This window comes from Orycteropus afer, unplaced genomic scaffold (assembly GCF_000298275.1).
Source record: "Orycteropus afer afer isolate SDZICR_OR568_19922 unplaced genomic scaffold, OryAfe1.0 scaffold00017, whole genome shotgun sequence".
NCBI classification, from domain to species: domain Eukaryota; kingdom Metazoa; phylum Chordata; class Mammalia; order Tubulidentata; family Orycteropodidae; genus Orycteropus; species Orycteropus afer.
This window is the reverse complement of record NW_006921604.1, coordinates 13,000,484-13,010,414: the sequence shown is the minus strand read 5'-3', so window position 1 is coordinate 13,010,414 and position 9,931 is coordinate 13,000,484. Positions and strand designations below refer to the sequence as shown.

General features: G+C 37.2%; 1 non-coding gene across 1 annotated transcript; it reads left to right on the top strand.

Annotated features, from left to right (window-relative positions):
* The first annotated feature begins 7,218 nt into the window (after positions 1–7,218).
* LOC122152159 lies at positions 7,219–7,334 on the top strand. The gene has a single exon (XR_006164422.1). It is a non-coding gene; the product is annotated as a small nucleolar RNA SNORD89 (small nucleolar RNA).
* The last annotated feature ends 2,597 nt before the right edge of the window (positions 7,335–9,931 follow it).

Here is a 9,931-nt window from a genome sequence, read left to right as displayed (position 1 = left end):
CTCCTCAGAAGGAAGGTTGGGCAATCTTACTTCTGTAGTGATACTGCCTCAGAAACCCAAGGAGGGGTCGCTATGAGTCGGGACCGACTCGATGGCACATAACACCACCACCAACTGACCTTCTACTTACCTCTGGTTGTCTGTGAGCTAATAGTATTTGATTGTCCTGCTGTATTTCAGGAAGTATTGTATTATTATAAGACAGACCAGCAGTATCACCACTACTTGCTTTGTCTTTTGTATCCATTTTTTTAATTAGTTGAAATTTGCATAGCATAAAATTAATCATTTCAAAGTGACCTATCCGTTGGTGGTTAGTACATTCACAGTGTTAATCTGCCAACATCCCTATCTAGTTCCAAATATTTTTATCACCCCAACAGAATACCCTTATCCCAAGAAGCAGTTCTTCTCCATTCCCTCATCACCCTCAACTCCAGTCTGCTTTCTGTCTTTATAAATTTACCTGTTCTAGATACTTCATATAAATGGAATTGTATTATATTTGATATTTTGTTTCTACCTTCTTGTATTTAGCATAATGTTTTGGAGGTTCATCGAAGTTGTAGCATGTATCAGAACTTCATTTCTATTATTATGATTCTATTATAATTATTAATAACAGAAATTTATTTCTATTATTGCTGAATAATATTCCATTGTATCTGTATTCCACGTTTTTTATCCATTCATCTGTTGGTAAACACTTGAGTTGTTTCCGCATTTCGGCTACTGTGAATAGTGCTACAATGAACACTGAGTATCTGTGTGAGTGCCTGCTTTCTAGTCTTTAAGGTATATACCTAAAAGTGGAATTGCTGGATCATGCGGTAGTTCTGTGTTTAACTTTTTGAGGGACTGCCAAACTGTTTTCCATAGGGGCTGTACCATTTTACATTCCCACCAGCAATGCAGAGGGGTTCCAGTTCTGTATATCCTCACCAACATTTGTTCTCTGATTTTTTTATGATAGCTGTCCTGGTGGGTGTGAAGTGGGAGGTTATTATGTTTGGATTTACATTTTCCTAATGACTAATAATGTTGAGCATCTTTCATGTGCTTTTTGGCCATTTGGCTGTTTTTGAGTAATGCCTAGTCAAGCTGTTAGCCTTGAAATAATTGGGTCATGTGTCTGTTTGTTGTTGAGTTGTAAGGAATTCTTTATGAATTCTAGGTAGTAAAGCTTTATCGAATAAAAACCAAAAACCAAACTCACTGCTGTCGAATTGGATCCAACTCATAGTGACCCCTCCTTGGGTTTCTGAGGCGGTATCACTACGGAAGTAGATTGCCCAACATTCCTTCTGAGGAGTGGCTCGTGGGTTTGAACTGCCAGACTTTTGGTTAGCAGTCACATGCCTTAGGCACTATGCCACCAGAGCTCCTGTTTATCAAATAAGTGATTCCTGAATATTTTCTCCCATTCTGTAGGTTCTCTTTTCACTTCTTTGATAATGTTCTTTGATGTACAAAAGTTTTTAATTTTTATGAAGTCCAGTTTACCTATTTTATCTCTTGTTACTCTTGCTTTTGGTGTCATATCTGTTGTCAAGTCCAAGGTCATGAAGACTTATCCCATGTTTTCTTCTAAGAGTTATGTTGTTGTTGTTGTTATGTGCCATTGACTCAGACCCAACTCATAGCGACCCCTCCTTGGGTTTCTGAGGTGGTATCACTACAGAAGTAGATTGCCCACCCTTCCGTCTGAGGAGTGGCTGGTGGGTTTGAACTGCCAGCCTTCTGGTTAGCAGTCAAGTGCCTTCAGCACTACGCTACCAGAGTTCCCTTACTTTGTCTTTGTTTCATTGTTTTGCCTGTGGATATCCAATTGTCCTACCACCATTTGTTGAAAAGTGCAAAAACGGCAAGGAGGCCACATGTTCTGACCTCCTCTAATCCCACAAGAGGAAGACAGAATTACTATCAATAGCCCAAGGCCTATTCCTGAGAGGCCAGACATGCTGCCTCCCTCCAGTCTTTTCTCCAACCGTTCCTCCCAAAGCACCCACCACCTCTCTCCTGGGTTCAATAATTCGCTGCAGGGGCCACACAGAACTCACAGAACTCACGGATTACGGGGTTTATTAGGGAAGCACCAGGCTACAATTCAAGTTCAGGGAAAACACTCAGTGTCTCTCCCAGCCCACCATCCCTCAGCCAACAGTCTCTCACAGTCTCTCCCCCAGCAGTGCGTGTCCCTCAGTGTCTCACTCAGCAATGCGCGTCTCTCGCGTCTCTTTCCCAGCAGTGCGTGTCTCTTTCCGAGCGCGTGTCTCTTTCAGCAGCACGTCTTCCTCAACCAGCAGTCAAAGAGAGAGTTCTGCCTCCAGGAGGCCTCCTTTTGAGCCCGGCAGGGTGGTCTAACTAGCCAATGATAGCATCAGAACTCTAAGTACCTGAGAGAGAGTGGGAACCTCCCAGAACATTGTTTTGTGCCACTCCCAACAGAAATACTCCAGGTGGACAACTTCAGCAATCAGGAGCTCCTCAGTTGCTCATAGAAAATCCCACCTTGGAGTTTACAAAGACTTATGGGTAGAAAAGCCACACAAAGCAATTTACTACACCGCAAAAAGACTGTTTATTCTCCCATTGAATGGTCTTGGCATTTTGCTGAAAACCAGTTGGCCTAGACATGTGGGTTCTGGACTCTCGTTTCTGTTCTGTTGATCCAGATGAATATCTTTATGCCAGTACCACCCTATCTTGACTACTGTAGCTTTGCAGAACATTTTGAAATAAGAAAATATGAGTCACCCAGATTTGTTTTTCTTTTTCGATATCATCTTGGCTATTCAGGGCTCCTTGAAATTCTGTAATTATTTGAGAATCAGCTTTTCTATTTTTGCAAAAAAAAAAAAAGGTTGTTGAAGTTTTGATGGGAGGTAGCACTGAATCTGCAGATTGCTTTGGTAGTACTGAACATCTTAATAATACTAAGTCTTCCAATCCATGAACATGAGATGTCTTCCCAGTCATTGATCTTTTTATAGTTCTTTCAGCAATAGTTTATAGTTTTCAGTGTCTAAGTCTTTCACCTCTCTGGTTAAATTTGTCCCTAGATTTCTTATTTGTTTAGATGCTACTGTAGATGGAATTGTTTTCTTAATCTCATTTTCAGATTGTTCATTGCTGGTATATAGAAATATAATTCATTTTTGTATGTTGCTCTTATATCCAACAACTTTGTTGAATTCATGGTAGCGTAGTGCCTAAGGCACTTGAATGCTAACCAGAACACTGGCGGTTCAAACCCACCAGCCACTCCTCAGAAGGAAGGTTAGGCAGCCTACTTCATAGTGATACCGCCTCAGAAACCCAAGGAGGAGTCGCTATGAGCCAGGGCCGAATCAACGGCACATAACAACCACCACCACCACCACCTCGGAAACCCAAGGAGAAGGGTCACTATGAGACAGGTCCGACTCGACGGCACGTAACAACCACCATAGTATTTTTGTGTGGATTCTTTGGGTCTCCTATATATAGGATCATTTCATCTACAAAGAGTGAGAGTTTTCTTTCTTCATTTGCAATTTTGATCTCTTATATCTCTTTTTTGCCTGATTACTCTGGCTGGAACTTCTAGTCAGTGTTGAATAGCAGTGATGAAAGCAGGCATCCTTATCTTGTTCCTGATTATAGGAGGATACCTTTCAGTCTTTCACCGTTAAGTATAATGTCAGCTGTTGAGTTTTATAAATGCCCCTTAATATATTAAGCAGTTTCCCTTTATTCTTAGTTTGTTGAGTGTTTTATCATGAAAGGGTATTGGATTTTGCCAAATGCTTTTTTCTGCATTCTGTGATTTTTTTGTTTTCTTCTTCTATTAATGTATTATATTACATTGATTGAATTTTTTATGTTGAACCACTCTTGCATTCCTTATTTTAATAAATCTTACTTTATGTTATATACTCCTTTCAATATGCTATTGGATATGGTTTTTAATATTTTGTTGAGGATAACTTGTTTAGCTTTTGAAAACATACTCCAATACCTTAAGTCAGACTGCATCTTTTTAAGTAGGACCATGCTGATCAGATAAATGTAATGCTAGAAAATGTCGCTATGAGTCGGAAATGACTCGACGGCACTTAACAACAACAACAGAAAATGTCTCATACTTTCAGTTTGCATTCTAATATATATGCTTCCTTTTATGTATGTACTCTTCTATTTTTGTTCACTTGTAATGGTTAATAAACAAACAGTATATGTGAAGAAGATGTTTATGTAATTTTTCTTGGTGACTATCTCTCTGGAATAGGTTGTTATTTTATCATGTAAATTTTATTTAATTTTTTTCTGTAATTTGTTTTTTGAATTATAATCTGCAAATGAATAATTGTGTAATTGAAGTTCACAATATGCTGACTGATTGATATGCAGTGGGTTTTGTTGCTTTGTTGTAGAAACAGGCGGGAGTGACCCTCAGCGTGGAGGACCAGTCTCCTAGTGCAAATTTCCATGGACAGCATCATGGACACAGCTCCGACTTAAACTAAAGGACATTTTATTTTTTATACCTTAGGACATAGTTTGTATATTTGAAAGTAATGTACATTCTTTTACCTTTCAGATTCTGGCTTGATATACAAAAGGGCTAAGATATTTTATTGTTAAATAGACTTTCTGAGTAGTCTTCATATGTTTACCTATTAAGATATGTATAATAAGCAATATGTTGTTTCAGACTATTACAGGGACGATAACTAGGGAAGACCCACTAATATAAAGGAGAAGTGGTGTTTCTAAACTTCAGAATAGCTGCATTCCCTGGAGAAGGATATCATGCTTGGTAAAGTGGAGAGTCAGCGAAAAAGGGGAAGGCTCTAAGGAGATGGATTAAGACAGTGGCTGCAGCAATGGCCTTAGGCATAGCAAGGATTATAAAGCTGGTGCAGGACCAGGCATTGTTTCATTCTTTTGCACATAGGGTTGCTATGAGTCGCGGTCGACTCAACAGCACCTAACAACAGCATATGGTACTTTAAAAACAAGAGTAATTCTATTTCTTGAGGATTTTTTTCAGACTAAAGCACATTTATTTTAGAGTAGTTGAAGTGGAATTACATAATTAAATTCAATAACTGATCTTATAAGTTTTCCCTGGAGGAAAGACTTGTTTTTGGAACTTTAAACTTGTGAACAAGATGAGAAATACACAAACTTCCTTGCACATCTGTATTGTATATAGAGATTTCAAAACCAGAGAATACTTTGGGATTGTTTACTCTTTGGAATTATGAGAAAAGCACTAGATGACTTTAAGAACTGCATTTTTTTTCCGTTTTATTATCTTTATTTCTTGTGACACCTTGGTGGGGAGAGGAATTTGTCTTTTTTTTTTTTTTCCCATGCAAATAAAGCAAGATTCTGTATTACATAAGAACATTAAGTCCTTTGTTGGCTTGTTAAGGAAATTGAGTAGGCATACTGAGTTTTTCAAAATGGTGTATGTATGATACTGGTTCCAACTGCAATTTAATGTCTAAAATTAAATGATGAAGAATTTTGATTTTTGTTATTGTTGGAACAAAATAAACAAGTAACCAGTTTTCTTGATTAGTTTTTAACCAAACTTACTTAGCATGATGACTTTGCTAGATAATCTGGTTTTTTTTTTTTCTCTCGTTTGCTTTTCTTACCTGTAGGTTCAAGGAGCAGACTCTAATGTAAACCATTTGGAGACTGCTCTCTAGATTTTATAAAGTGACTAAGTAAATAAACACACACACACCCAGCTCTTCTCTTTTTTCTCTTATGAGGCAGAGTTATGTTAGAGAGCATGAAATGTAGTTCTAAACTAGTTACTGTGTGTATCTTACATTTAATTTGGGGGCAAAAAATAAACATTTTTCTGAGAAAAAAATACATAGAATAAATAATTTATTCTTATAGTCATATTTGGGAGCTCTGGTAGCATAGTGGTTAAGGCACTTGACTGCTAACCAGAAGGCTGGTGGTTCAAACCCACCAGGCACATCTCGGAAGGAAGATGGGGCAATCTACTTCCGTAGTGCTACTGCCTCGGAAACCCAAGGAGGGGTCGCTATGAGTTGGGGCCGACTCAACGGCAGATAACAACAACAGCAACAACAATAGTCATATCTAAGGTATGAGGTTTTTAATACAACTTACTTTCTCAAGCTATTTTCTCCATTTTGATTCTAGCCACTCATAGTAAAATACTCTTCAGGTAAACCAAGTGCTTTTTACTGAGGTAAGCTTCAAGGCCAAATTCTACATGAGGATCTGCTGAAATAGAAAATTTGTCTGTCTTTGAGCCCTTGTTTTGTTTTAACAGACAGTTTCAAAGTCGGTTTCTATAACAGCCATTATCTTTGAAATCTACCTTTCATGGTTCTATGGGAACAGGAAAATGTGTCTTTGACTCTGTACCAAATAGTTTATGTTTGCTCTTTGTATTTTGAGAAGCAGAGTAAGAAGTGCTTTAATAAACAATTCTTCCCAATAGCTAATAAAGCTGACTTTTAGAAAGAACACTGACAGATCAAGGCAATTTATTTTTGATAATTATAGAAGTATGACTTCTTAATTAGCAGCTGTCAATGTAGCTTTCCTTAATTTGGAAGTTTGAAAATTAAATCGTAAATGGGAAAAGGTTGGAAGAATAGTAAGTAGTCTCATCTGTAGAAACACAAGTCTTTAATAGTAGAAGAAAACTTTAGCAAGAGAAGATGAGAAAACTCTTAAATACTTTGAAAGGAAAAAGGTTTCCTTTGATGGAAATTTTTTTAGATAGAAATAAACATGAGACGGAAAGGTCAAAAATTACAGAATTTTTGCTGAGACTTTAAACTTGGTAAGATACTGAGAGTGTGGGGGATGTAAATGAAGACATAGTAAATCAGATTTAGTTTCTTTCTAACAAATGTCATGAAAGCCATTTGTTCATAAATACTGTAGACATTTGGGTTTTTTTTGTTTTGTTTTGAGCTTTGAAAATGGTAAGGCAGCAGTTTGAAAGAGGAAATTTATCCGTACCTCTAAAGCACTTTTAGGTTCACTGCCTGCCTGTTGTGCCTGTTCACTTCCCAGTGTCATCTTGAGTGGTGCCTTCTGAGTTTCCCATCAGGAAAGCCACGAAGGTCCAGAGAATGTAAACATATGGAATCACTTGACAGGTAATAACAATTTCTCAAATCTGTCTGTCTTACACAAAGCTGTCCTGAAAGATTGCTCCCCACGATTACTGAGGAATGATGACAATAAAAGGCCGAATTGCAGTGTCTCCACAAGCAGTTTGCTCTCTCTGTGGATGCACGATGACAAAACCTCCCGAAGCGAACCACTAGTCTGACCTCGGTAACGGCTGACTCAAGCTTCATGGCTTGATTAAGCTTTTCAAACAGGACTAGCCAAGAAAGGCATTCCCAAAGAAAGCTGAAATATTTTTAAGAAAAAAATTATCAGTGGTCCTTGGACAGCATTGGGACTTGACAAATAATAGATACCTCTCTATGTACCTTGAGATATTGCCAAATCAAAGACTGATAGAATTATTAATAAAGCAATAATAAGCCTTCAGGAATAGGTATGCCTGGGTGGTGCAGCAGTTAAGCATTCAACTGCTAGCCGAGATATTGATGGTTCAAACCCACCCAGAGATGTCTCAGGAGACATCTGATAGGTCACAGCCTTGACAACCCCTTGGATCACAGTTCTACTGTGCACACATGGGGTCACCATGAGTTGAAATTGACTCAACGATACCAGTAACCTATCAGAATAGGTGTGTGTTCCCGTTTGAATGAAATATCCAGTGTAACACAAAAAACCAAATCCTAGTAACACGGCTTAGCTTGCCAGTAGTCTCTTTTGCATATGTTAAAGTTTACTTGCTTAATAAAGGATGAGATGAAATCACTGTGCATGTCTATAACTATCAGTAACTGGAATTTGAGGTAATTACACATTTTAGTCGAAAACAATTTCTTTGAGGCTCAACACAAGCCCTACTTCGCTATTACAAAGCACAGGATGTTAGCTCAAACCAAAGCTAGTTTTGTAGTGTAACATATGGTGTACTTATTAGAAAAGCCACATACTCCCTTCCTAGCTCATTTTGTTTTTTATTACAAACATCTGTCAGGATTTCAGTTTCAAAATGACTAGTACTTGTATTACTAGTATAAAAGTAAAATTTCCACAATATCATAATCAGTTACGCACCTAGATAACTTGCCCCCTTTCTGTAGGACAATATAAACTAAACTACGAATTGAAAACAGTATTTGCATTGCATTCATTTAAAATAAGAAGCCAATCTATTCTTCGTGAATTGTAGGTGTCTTGAGTATGAGTCAATAAGAAACCAGGAAGACCAGTACTTTCTCTGAGTTGTGAGGCTGGTAAACTTGGCAACCTTCCAAGAGTAGCTATAGGTGCTTTAAAGCATTTTAGGGCTTTTCTTGCTAAGAACAGTAAGCAGTGGATCACAGGAAAGGACAAGACAAACCAGACACAAAATGACATCCACGAAGTACCATTTTAGTGGTACTCAAACCAAAAACAAAAAACAAACTCAGTGCCATCAAGTTGGTTCTGACTCATAGCAACCCCTCCTTGGGTTTCCAAGGCAGTATCACCATGGAAATAGGTTGCTCAGTCCTCCTTCTGAGGAGTGGCTGGTGGGTTCAAACCACCAACCTTCTGATTGGCAGTCAAATGCTTTAGGAACTACGTCACCAAAGCTCCTTTTTAGTGGTACAGGGTGGGGAAATTTCAATGAATATATGTACTATACTTCTCCATGAATTTGGGATACACATAAAATGTCATTTTAGAGAGGTAACACTGAAAATATCAAAATAGGTATATGATCCAACATTCTGAATGTATTCATACATTAAAATGTTTTATACATTAACAGTGCACACAATAGTAGCACATGCTGCTTAAAATTGTGTATATTTGTACACTAGGATAAAATGTGGAGTGATACCAACTCTATAAAGTTGTTCAAGTGAATATAACACTTTTACAGGGAATTATTTGAAATAGAAATACTTTAATATCCCTATTTTTTTTAAAAGTAACTTCTCTCTACCCCAAACTGTTACTTAGTGCTGTCATCTTTTTTAACAGGTCATTTGAAGATGTTCAAGCTAGACATTGGAAGTAGGAAATCCAGAGAATTCAAAGTGTTTTGTTTTCTTTAATATGGCAGTTTAATCAAACTGGGTTGATTATATTTAATAGCTGATTGCACAGTTAATGATTCCCAGGATAATACAGGGTTTTTTTTGTTTAAGGTTAGGTAAGCTGTCTTCTACTTTTAAACATACTTAATTAAGAACTTTTTATTGGTACTATAAATGTATATGTTGACTTAGTTATAATTAGACACTTTATGAAAAATAATAACTTTTCTTTCTAAGCTGTTCATTCAAAATGAGTTTGAAACTCTTCCCTCTTTTCAAGAAAACACCAATATTGTGATCTTGAAATGATTATTAGAATGTTTCTATTTGTATCTATTCAGATATACTGTACCTGGTTTCTGCTATGTTAGAGCAACATTACTTTGCCTTGCACTGTAATAATATAGGACTGACCTTAAATAAAATAAGCAATCAGTTCATTAAGTATCTTCCTTCCTGGTTGTTTAATCATCTTAGCAGTTAAATTTAACTAAGTAAACTCATTTATCTACCTCCCTGGCTTTGTTAAACTCAGTATAAGCCATCTACTCTATATTGTACTAAACTAACTGTGGGGTTTTTTTTTAATGCATTTTATTGAAATTTAATTTATGTACAGTGGAAATACACAAAACTAAAGTGACATGGGTCAGTGCTTTTAATTTTTACTTTTTATTTTTTTTTGCCATGTTCCTTCCCCTCCCCTCACACCCCTGGTAACCAACAAAGAAAGTTTTCCTCCATATATAAACCTTTCCTTG